This window comes from Silene latifolia, chromosome X (genome assembly GCF_048544455.1).
Source record: "Silene latifolia isolate original U9 population chromosome X, ASM4854445v1, whole genome shotgun sequence".
NCBI lineage: Eukaryota > Viridiplantae > Streptophyta > Magnoliopsida > Caryophyllales > Caryophyllaceae > Silene > Silene latifolia.
The window spans coordinates 34538234-34549369 of NC_133537.1; the positions used below are offsets into that span (position 1 = coordinate 34538234).

Below are 11136 nucleotides of genomic sequence, written 5' to 3' on the forward strand. Positions count from 1 at the left end.
CTTGTATAATTTATGTAGCGTTTGGTTGAGTTTCTTTAAACCCCTAATTGGGTAATGTTGGGGGGTTTTGGTGTTTTGTGTGGCATTAGTGGTAGTTGTATGTATACATGTTATAGGAGGAGGATTCGTTAAGGAGAAATTCTGATTAGCTGCTAGATCGTCTGTGGTGATTGCTATTTCAGGTAGGGTTTTCCCTACTTAGTGTTGGTTACATAGTATTGTTGGTGATTGTTGTTGTTTATTTATCGTATTGGAATTGGCTTCTGGTAATTGTTGATTGTGTAAGGTGATTGTTGTGTAACTGTCTGTGATCTTCGGAGTGCGTCCCTGGCTGAGTGGAGTCACTTGCAGGAGTGGCTTCACGCCCTTGATTCGCCCTCTGTGGAACTCGCCACAGAGGGGATGTGCACATTAATGAACATGGGTTTATCACTCGGATGAGATGAGCGGGGCTTAGGTGGGAACGGCTGCGGTCCCCCATTGGCGGCGAGGAGTACTTGTTGCGATGGGTACTTTGGCAGGACTACACACTCAGTGTGTAGTCAGGTGTGTGGAGATGAGATGGAGTTGTGCTGATTGAGTTGTGCTGATTGAGTTATTTGTAGTATTGTTTCATTGCAGCTGTTATTTTATGTAATCAGTACTTATCCTGTTTAATTGTTTTTAAACCTGTGGTGATCCATTCAGGGGTGGTGAGCAGTTGTTGAGCATGTATAATGGCTTACGCGAGGGATAGCTGGGATGGAGTCATCGCATGTCGTAGAGTCTTCCGCTGTGTCATGGACTAGTTGCTTTTAGTCGTTTGGATTTTGAGAAAATTTGTATTTCTTCTTATCAGTTTTGGATTTGATTTGTATCACTTTAACTTTATTATTATTTAAGTACATTTCGTTATTGTCCATTTGATTATCATTACCTCGGGTAACCGAGATGGTAGCGTTCTCATACCTTAAGTGGTCCTAGTAAGGCATTTGGAGTATGGGGGTGTTACACAAATTGCCAAGTACAATGGATCCAAAATTCTCACTATCTATCTAAATGCATGCTATATACAAGTGGTGGTTTTTGTGGGACTCCACCAAACCCAATCATTGTTCAAAAGTTTCAACTTGTCTCCTCCTCGGAAAGGGGTTCCCCGAGGTAGAGCACTTCAATCGGACCCTTGTCATCTCCTTCATAGTTGCGTTTGATTCGTTGGCCATTGACTTTGAAGATTCCACCTTCCTCACTCCAAAGTTCAAAGGCACCGTAAGGAAATATCTTCATCACCTTGAAGGGTCCCGATCACCTCGATCTAAGCTTGCCCGGGAACACCTTAACTTTGGAATTGAAAAGGAGAACAAGGTCTCCCACACTTACATCTTTCTTTATGATCTTGGCGTCGCGCCATTTCTTTGTTTGGTCCTTGTAGATTTTGGAGCTCTCATAAGCCTCCAACCTTAATTCTTCAAACTCATTCATTTGGAGAAATCGCACTTCTCCGGCGGCATCAAAGTTAAAATTCATTTCCTTGAGGGCCCACCAAGCCTGGTGTTCTAGCTCAACGGGCAAATGACATGCCTTGCCATACACAAGCTTGTAGGGCGTGGTACCAAGAGGTGTCTTGTATGACGTTCTCAATGCCCATAACACATCCGGGAGCTTTTGGGACCAGTCTTTCCGGCTCTTGCTAGTCACCTTTTCCAAGATAGCTTTGATTTGGCGGTTAGAAACCTCCACTTGCCCACTAGTTTGAGGGTGGTAGGCAAGTGCGGTTTTATGCCGCACTCCATGTGACTCTAGTAATGCTTTGAAGGTGCTCTTGCAGAAATGGGATCCACCATCACTAATAAACACTCTCGGGGTCCCGAACGTTGGAACAATTGTCCCCTTAAAAAGTTTCATGACAACCTTGCTATCATTGGTAGGAGAGGCAACCGCTTCAATCCACTTGGACACGTAGTCCACCGCCACCAATATATACTCATTTCCACAAGAGTTGGGAAAGGGTCCCATGAAGTCTATGTCCCAACAATCAAAGAGCTCAATCTCCAATATGTTTGTGAGGGGCATCTCATTCCTTTTTCCAATATTCCCGACTCTTTAGCATGCATCACACGATTTCACCAAGTAATGGATGTCTTTGAACATGGAGGGCCAATAAAATCCACCTTGGAGGATCTTGGCAATGGTTCTTGAGGTGGCCAAGTGTCCTCCATAAGCGCAATTGTGCACTCGGTCAACAATCTCCAAGCCCTCCTCTCTAGAAACACATCTCCGGAACATTCCATCCCCACACTTGTGAAACAAGTGGGGATCATTCCAAAAATATCGTTTGGCGTCATGCCTCAACTTCCGCCTTTCTCTCGGTTCCATCTCATCCGGTATGAAACCACTCACTAGATAATTTTCAAGATCTGTAAACCAAGGAGTCTTGGTGCTAACTTCCATTAGGCTATCTTCCCTTAGCCATTCATTAATCGGTGCACTCTTGTCTTGAATTCCATGGTCTTCAATGGTCAATCTTGATAGGTGGTCGGCAACAACATTTTCCGAGCCGGCCTTGTTCTTGATCTCCGAATTGAACTCTTGAAGTAATAGGATCCACCTCAAGAGCCTCGGTTTTGCATCCTTTTTCACCAATAATTGCCTCAAGGCGGTGTGATCGGTATACACTACTACCTTGGAGCCAACTAAGTATTGTCGGAACTTTTCAATGGCATGCACAATGGCCAACATCTCCTTTTCGGTCGTTGAATAGTTACATTGTGTTTGGTTAAGGGTCTTGTTAGTGTAGTAGATGACATGATGTCTCTTATCAACCACTTGGCCTAATACCGCGCCCACCGCAAAATCCGACGCGTCGCACATAATCTCGAAAGGGAGGTTTCAATCCGAGGCCCGAATTATTGGAGCCTTGACCAATGCTTCCTTCAACCTATTTAAAGACTCAAGACAAGGTTCATCAAATACAAAAGGCACATCCTTAAGGAGTAATGAAGTCAATGGTTTTGCTATTTTTGAAAAGTCTTTAATGAAACGCCTATAGAATCCGGCGTGGCCTAGGAAACACCTCACTCCCTTCACATTGGAAGGAGGTGACAAGTTTTATATCACGGAAACCTTAGCACCATCGCCTTCAATACCCCTTTTAGAGATAACGTGACCGAGTACAACCTCCTCCTCTACTATGAAATGGCATTTTTACCAATTTAGGACAAGGTTGTGCTCCTCACATTTCTTCAACACATTTGTCAAGTTGACAAGACCATGATCAAAGGAGTCTCCATGGACACTAAAGTCGTCTAAAAAGACTTCCATGCTTTTCTCGAGAAAGTCCGAAAAGATTGCCATCATGCACCTTTGGAAGGTGTCGGGTGCATTGCAAAGCCCGAATGGCATTCTACGATATGCATAAACTCCTATGGGACATGTGAAAGTTGTTTTCTCTTGGTCCTCCGGGTGAATGGGGATTTGGAAAAACCCGGAGTAACCATCGAGAAAGCAATAATACGCATGTCCCGCAAGCCTCTCGAGCATTTGGTCTATAAAGGGGATTGGGAAATGATCCTTAAGGGTGGCGACATTAAGTTTCCTATAGTCGATAGACATTCGCCATCCCGTAACCGGCCTAGTGGGTAGGTGAGTCCCGTCTTCTTGCTCCACCATGGTTACCCCTCCCTTCTTCGGTACCACGTGGACCAGACTCACCCATTTGCTATCCATTATTTGGTAGATAATCCCGGCGTCGAGTAATTTCAAAACTTCATTTTTTACCACCTCGGCCATTTTAGGATTTATCCGCCTTAGACCATCTACCTTGGGCTTACTCCCCTCCTCTAAAATGATTCTATACATACATAGGCTTGGACTTAACCCCTTTATGTCATCTATGCTATACCCGAGTGAGCCTTTGTGAGTTCTCAAAATTTTTAAAAGTTTCATCTCTTGTGACTCATTAAGGTTAGCATTTATGATCACGGGGTAAGCCTCCCCCTCACTAAGCAAAGCATACTTGAGTGAGGGGGTAAAGGTTTAAGTTGTACCTTGGAGGAAGAAGGCCCTTCACCTTCTTCAAAAGCTCATCATCTACATCATGATCTTCTTTCATTGCTTCATCACGTAGGGAGATTTGGAAAACCTCTTCCATCTCTGCCTCTTCTCGTGTCACTTCATGAACTACCTCATCAATCACTTCAGTAGTGCTTAACCTTTCAACTTTGGGCCCTTTCATCAAATATGGGAGGTTAAATTCGACAGTGTTGCCCTCAATCCAAAAGGTTAGTCGCCCATTCTTCACATCAATAAGCACTCCTCCGGTAGTCAAAAACGGCCTACCTAGGATAATGTGGGTATGTCTATCCTCCGGGATGTCAAGGAAAACAAAATCGGCCAGGATTAAAAGCTTTCCAACTTTGACGGGTATGTCTTCAAGCACCCCGAAAAGGGCGCTTGACGGACCTATCAGTCAATTGGAGAGTCATGGTAGTAGGAGTAAGACTACGAATGCCAATTTTCTTTGCAACTTTTAAAGGAATGACACTCGCACTTGCTCCCAAGTCACAAAGAGCTCTTGATATGGGAACGCCACCAACTATACATGGGATTAAAAAGCTTCCCGGGTCACCAAGTTTAGTGGGCATCTTGTTAAGGATATGAGCACTACATGCCTCTTCCATTGCCACTATCTCTTGGTCACCCAAGACCCTCTTCTTAGTCAAGATATCTTTCAAAAATTTTGAGTAAGTTGGCATGTTCAAAATCACTTCCGTAAAGGGTAGGGTTACTTCAAGTTTCTCAAGCATGTCACAAAACTTGGCATACTTGAAGTTTTCCCTACTCTTTATGGCTCTTGAGGGATATGGAATATGAGAAACAAGTTGAGAATTTGGAGATACCTTTGGGGGATTTGCATTCTTTGTTACCTTAGTAGTGGGTTGTAGGAGTACCTCTTCGGTAGTATCTTCACCTCTTTCCCCTTCATAAGGTAAATCCTCAACCAAACCGTCAATATCCCTTTCCACTTGTGTTTTCTCACTTGAAGATTCTCCACATGTCTTCTTCCCTTTCTTAGCTTCACTCATCATAGCCAATGGTGTCATCGGTGGGCTTTCCCTTCCACCATTCATTTCCACCCGCTTTCTATTGGGATCCGTGTTAACTTCTACCTCAAGATGCTTGTAGGGATCTTCAAGCTCTATCCCACTTCTCAAAACTACCGCGTGAGCTTGGTGATTATTAGAAGCGTCCTTTGAACTTTGTCCTTGGGCTAATAGACCAACGGGCGGCCTTTGAGGGTTAGCAAGAGTATGAGAAGCCAATCAGGCTTCCGTTTCTCTCATATCTTTAAAGTAAGTAGCTCTTAGGTTTGCTTGTTCTTGTTGGCTTGCCTTAATGAAATTAGCCATGTCTTGGCTATGTTGAATTTGCATGTTCTTCACCATCCTCATTAATTCATTTTGGGAGGGGTCACCTTGGGGTTCTTGATAAGGTTGATTGGTTATGGGCAAAGGGAACCCATAGTCATTCCGAGTGTTGGCACCTTGTCTCCCTTGGTAATTCCTTCTAGGGCCATTGTTGGTGAAGTTTGGTCCTTGACCTTGATCTTGAAACCCTTGAGCACACCCTTGCCCAAATCCTTGATTAGCTTGATTCACTTGGTTCCCTTGATAGAAACCTTGGTTGTTTTGATTGCCTCCAAAATCTTGGTAACCTTGAGGTTGGTTCCCAAAGTTTTAGTTTTGATTGTTGTTGGGACATTGGTTTTGATTTCCGGGGTTATTTCTTTGGTTTGAGTATCCACCCCTTGGTTGAGAAAATACGGGTGGATTATTTGGGGCTTGGGGTTGAAGATGTTGTGGGTTTTGAACATTGGTACTCTTGTAGCTAAAGTTGGGGCGGTTCTTCAAACCCGGATGGTAGAAGTTGGTGTTTGGGTTGTAGACATTGGAATTATTGTAGGGTGGTCTTGTATTGTTGTTATAGCTTTGAAAGGCATTAACATCTTGGACATTCTCCTCATACCCCCCCATTGTAGTTGTTAGCACATATGTCAAAGGTGTGGCCATTTCCCCCACATAGCTCATAAGATGAAACTTGAACTACCTCCTCTATGGGTGGACCATGTGAGGTGGTAGCTTGATGAACTTGGTTCCTTTGAAATTTCTCAAGTTGCTTGGTAAGAAGATCGAGCTTAGCACTTGTCTCGGCATTTGAACTAGAAAAGTTCTCCTTAGGGTATTTGCCATTTCTTCTAAGCATATTTCCCTTTGATCCATAATTGGCTTCCGAGTCTACCATCTTCTTAATTAGTGCCATCCGTTCCTCATCACCCAAATGGTCAAATCCCCCTCCCGCGGAGGCATTCACCATTTCTTTAGTTCTAGGCAACAAGGTTTGGAAGAAGGTTTGGGTGATATACCACTCCGGAATCCCGTGGTGAGGACAGCTAGCGATAAGGTCTTGATATCTATCCCATGCTTCACCCAAGGATTCCCCATCTTCTTGTTGGAAAGTGTGAATTTCATTTCAAAGCATCGCGGTCTTGGATGACGGATAGTACTTGGCCATGAACGCCTTGGCTAAAGCGTCCCATGTTGTGAATGTATCCGGAGGGTGAATATTCAACCACCGGTCCGTCTTACCCGTCAAAGTGAATGGGAACAACATCATCCTTAGAGTGTCTTCGGATACCCCGTTCTTCTTGATCATAGAAACCTTTCTCTTGAACTTTCGTAGTTGAGCATGAGCATCTTCTTCAATGTGTCCCCCGAACAAGTCTTTTTCAATCAACCCCACTTGGGCGAGGTGCATCTCAAAGTTGTTGGGAGCCAAGGTGCCGAAATTAATTGGATTACAAGAAACATTATGGTTAGGGCCATTGTGATCACGTAAAGCCATTGGAGGTGGTGGTGATTGAGGTGGAGTCGGAATTAGAATGTTGTGAAATGGGTTTTCAATTGGAGTCTCAATTATGTCGTTTGGCGGAAGTGGGGTTGTGGTGTCAGTGATGGGTAGGGTGTGTGGGTTGGGTTGGTCTATGTTTGCTTGAGGAGGGTTCCTAACTCTATCAAGAGTCCTTATCCTCAAGGTCCTAAAAAGCCTTTCGGGGTCGGAGTTGAAGAGTAGAGCTTGATGGTTCCTCCTAGGCATGCACTCGACAAACCGTTAGTCTCCTAGTGTCTTTACACACTAGGGGAGGGCAAGAAATCACACACTCTACAATGAAGCACACAACTACTAAAGCAAACTAACAAGTGAGATAAAACTAAAGCTAAGACTCTTAATAAACTAAATATAACCTAACGCCATCCCCGGCAACGGCGCCATTTGATGAGTAAGTTTATAGCCGTCAATTCTTACCATCAACAATATTTGTAAACCCAATTTAGGTAGTATGAATCGGAGTCGAACCACGAGGATGGTGGGGTGTTTACTCAATTTAATACGAGTCTAGTTTAGTTGGGAAACAAGAGAGATTGATTCTAAATTAACAACTAAATTCAAACTAAAAACGAGTAATTAGCAATGTGTGTAAACGATCAAAATAAAGTCTACGGTCTTTGGGTTCATCTAAATGGGTAAGAGTGAACAAGGGTGAATAATGGGTCAAGGGTAAAGATTAGTCTAGGAAAATGGCTCAAAATCTTGGCCTCCCTTAGGATGACACCTAACTATCATTAAGCATCCAATCCTCTCTTAATCATGCTATCAAAATCCTCCATAAACTTTCATAAACAAAGGACTTAAGCAAACAATGAAGAAAGACATGAGCTTTCACTCACACAATTCATCAAACATCTTATATGCATGAATAAAAGAACTAAACAATTTACCTACAACCTAAATATTAATCACCCAATAATCACCTTAAGTCCCACTTAGAATCCCCCTAAACCCTAGGGGGTCACTACTCACACATAGTTAAAGGGAAAGTGAAAACAATTGGGGAAGGACAAGCGAACACAATATAAAGCATGGTGCAAATTACAACAAAGCAAAATGAAGAATTGAAATGTAAACTATCGATTTAAACAAGTAAATAAGGAGAGAATTATACCAACAATAAGGAAAGATTGATACTTTGATTGAATTAAGGAATAAATTCTTCAATATCTCCCAAAATACAACCCAATAACCAAATGTAAACAATTGAAACTAAGTAGATCTATATTAATTTAGTAAGTAATGAAAGTGTAATTAAGGAAAGATTAGTACCTGGCTTAATAAATATTGCATAAACTTTGAGAATTTCTGAAATCTAGGATTGTTGTGTCTAAAATGATTAAGGGAGGGGGTATTTATAGGTTGCATACAATTAGGGTGAAAATTACAAAGTAGGGGTACAATGTAGAGAACGGGCTCCCAGCCGGCCGGCCAACTGTCGGTGTTATGCCCGGCTGGGAGTTCGCTGGAAGAATTAAGTTGAAAATAATCATCAGGTGTCCTTGGCCGGTGGGCCGGCTGTCGGTGGTCCACCGGCTGGGAGTGCATGTTGACTTTTTCCTTTTGATGATTGACTTTTGTGAATGGCCTGTACTCCCAGCCGGCCGACCGGCTGCCGGTGGCCTGCCCGGCTGGGAGTTCGCTGTAACTTCCACCTTAAAAACCAAAATGCTAAGTGTGCATGTAGTCCCAGCCGGCTGACCGGCTGCCGGCCTACCGGCTGGGAGTTCCCCACAACAAATCTTCCTCCTTCTTCATGCTAAGTCTATCCAATGGTCTTGCTTGCTACAATTCTTCCATTTTCGCTCCAAATCCTGCGAGACGGGCATGATATCATAGACTAGGGAATCGGGCCACAAAATGCAATGCAAGACGTATAAAACCGACTCAAATTGAGTCGGAAAACATGAAAATAGAGAGGAAAATTGGTGCATTTGCACACTATATCAACGCTCCACACCAATGGAGGTCGTGGTTATACGCTCCGCCAGCTAGAGGCAGTGGTTATATGCTCTGGCAAGTTAGAGGCAGAGGTTATACGCTCTAACGGGCGTTCGCTTTATTCGTTATGCTTTGATGCTAGCTTTGTGCCTTTCTATTGCTGTGGATTGTGTGTTACCGTAATCGTTATGCTTTGATGCTAGCAGTGTGCCTTGAGTTGTTATGGGTCGTGTGCTACGTTGGTTATAAGTGTTCATGGTCTAGTGGTTGCATATGGTTTAGGTTTGTATGATTTCGTCTAAGATTGATAGGTCATGGTAAGTTGTAATGGGTTTTCATGAGTATAGATGATCTCACATGTTTACTGTTTATGCCTTTCAATTGTTATTGATTGTTGGTTATATTCAATTGTTGTAAACATGACTGGGAGAGCATCTAGTTACTCCCGACTGATTGTCGACTCCCATTCTCAGGTTGTTCAGATTGTTGCTAACTGGTTGACGCTTGCTTGGGGAATGTGCGATACAAGCTTAATAATCTATTTAGGAGTTTGTTTTAAGTTTGAGAACCCTTGAATAATGTATTAGTGTTGGTTTTGGATTTAGTAGCGAACCGGATTGGTCGGGTGTTTCCGCCACCTTGACCCTTCTCTTATTGTTATACTCGGATATATATTTTATTATACGTATTCTCTTTGTTTTATAATCCGGGTTGTTACAGTTGGTATCAGAGTGAACACGCTCCCAACTCTCACGTAGTTTATGGCTAAAATAAAATGACCTAGTAAATGAGTGAGAGTAAATGGGGGCAGAAACAATTAAGGACTTGGTTGTTTATGCCTTAATGTTTCGCATCGTTATTAATTGTATTACATGTTTTGTTCATGTATTTGTTTGTTTATGTCTTAATGTTTATCGCTATTAATTGTATAAAATGCATAGTTTATGTATTGTGTTGTTGTTTATGACTTGATGTTTTGTTTTGTCATTAGTTGTATAAAATGTGTTGTTCATCTATGACTTTTTCGAGCATGCTTTGTTGATTTTAAAGACGGTCAATTTTGAAAATGTGCTTTGCATGTTACGTGTCGTGCATTTTGGTTATATTTCAGTAAAAAAAATTAATCTCTGATAATCCGAGCTTTACTCTTATCGTACTTTCATCCTTTTGGATTATTTGGTGGTGTTGTCCTTGTTTGAGGTGATTTCGAGGTTGATCTTCTTGTGGTTTCTTGAGACTTCAAGTTATGATTGATTGGCAGGTTGGGATGTTCAAGTATGAAAGGAAGAGCATTTGTTATTATGAGTTTCGTAACGAATAAGTTTACTTTGGGAATAGTGGTTGTTAAGATAAAGTCTCATTTGGGATAAGTGGTTGTTAAGTTCTTTTATGTGCTTGAGGAAATCCTTTTGATGATAAAGGATGGTGATATTTGGCATAAGATGTATGATTGTGGTTTGACAGTTCCACTAGAAGTGAGAGACATGAAAAGTAGATTTATCTTATGGTATTATTTGGGAATGTTGAGACTTATGCTCTTAGCCGTTGGGATTGTTGGATTTTTGTCTTGCGTTAAGGAAAAAAAATTATGCGAGTTATTTATGGATTGAGAGTAGAGTAATGAAAATAAATTGAATGTAATTGTGGGGTTTAGATTGAGCACGTTGGGAATTTTGGAGACTATGCTCGTCTTTAATTGGGATATCATATTTGAGGAGTAAGGATCATTAATGACTATTAGTGATGAGTTCTGAAGGATTTGATGATTTATCCGTTGAGGAGTTATTTATTAATCGTACCTTTTAAAGGATTGATTGAAAGAGACGAAATGTAATTTATGAACTTGTGAGATGTTAATGTTAAAGTATTCTAGCGTTGACTTAGTGAACGACAATGTTGACGATGATTATATTATATCGTGGTGTTTATCTTTTGAGGGTACAGAGATTATTATGGATAAATTAGTTAAGTGCGATTAGATGAGGTTTTTGAGAGTTTAAGATCTTGAGAGTTGAAGATCTTGAGAGTTAAAGGTTTTGAGATCAGTTGATAATCTGAGGAGGGTATAGTGTTTGTAAAAGGGGAATTATATAGAGATTTATTGGTCCGGAGGGATTATGGAGATACGATGGAAGGATGTTAAGAGACGTTGTTACCTTAGGTGATGATTGTACGAGAACTGTAAAACCCTGGTTATTTCCTTTATTTATTTTATCTTAAAGTGTCATCTTCGCGTAGATAAACTAGTTTTTGGAGTTGTCTATCTTTGTC

At 41.7% G+C, this 11136-nt stretch overlaps 1 non-coding gene across 1 annotated transcript; it reads left to right on the forward strand.

The window, feature by feature from the left end:
* Window positions 1-6409: 6409 nt before the first annotated feature.
* Window positions 6410-6516, forward strand: LOC141624973 (small nucleolar RNA R71). Its single transcript, XR_012534774.1, has one exon. It is a non-coding gene; the product is annotated as a small nucleolar RNA R71 (small nucleolar RNA).
* Window positions 6517-11136: the final 4620 nt, after the last annotated feature.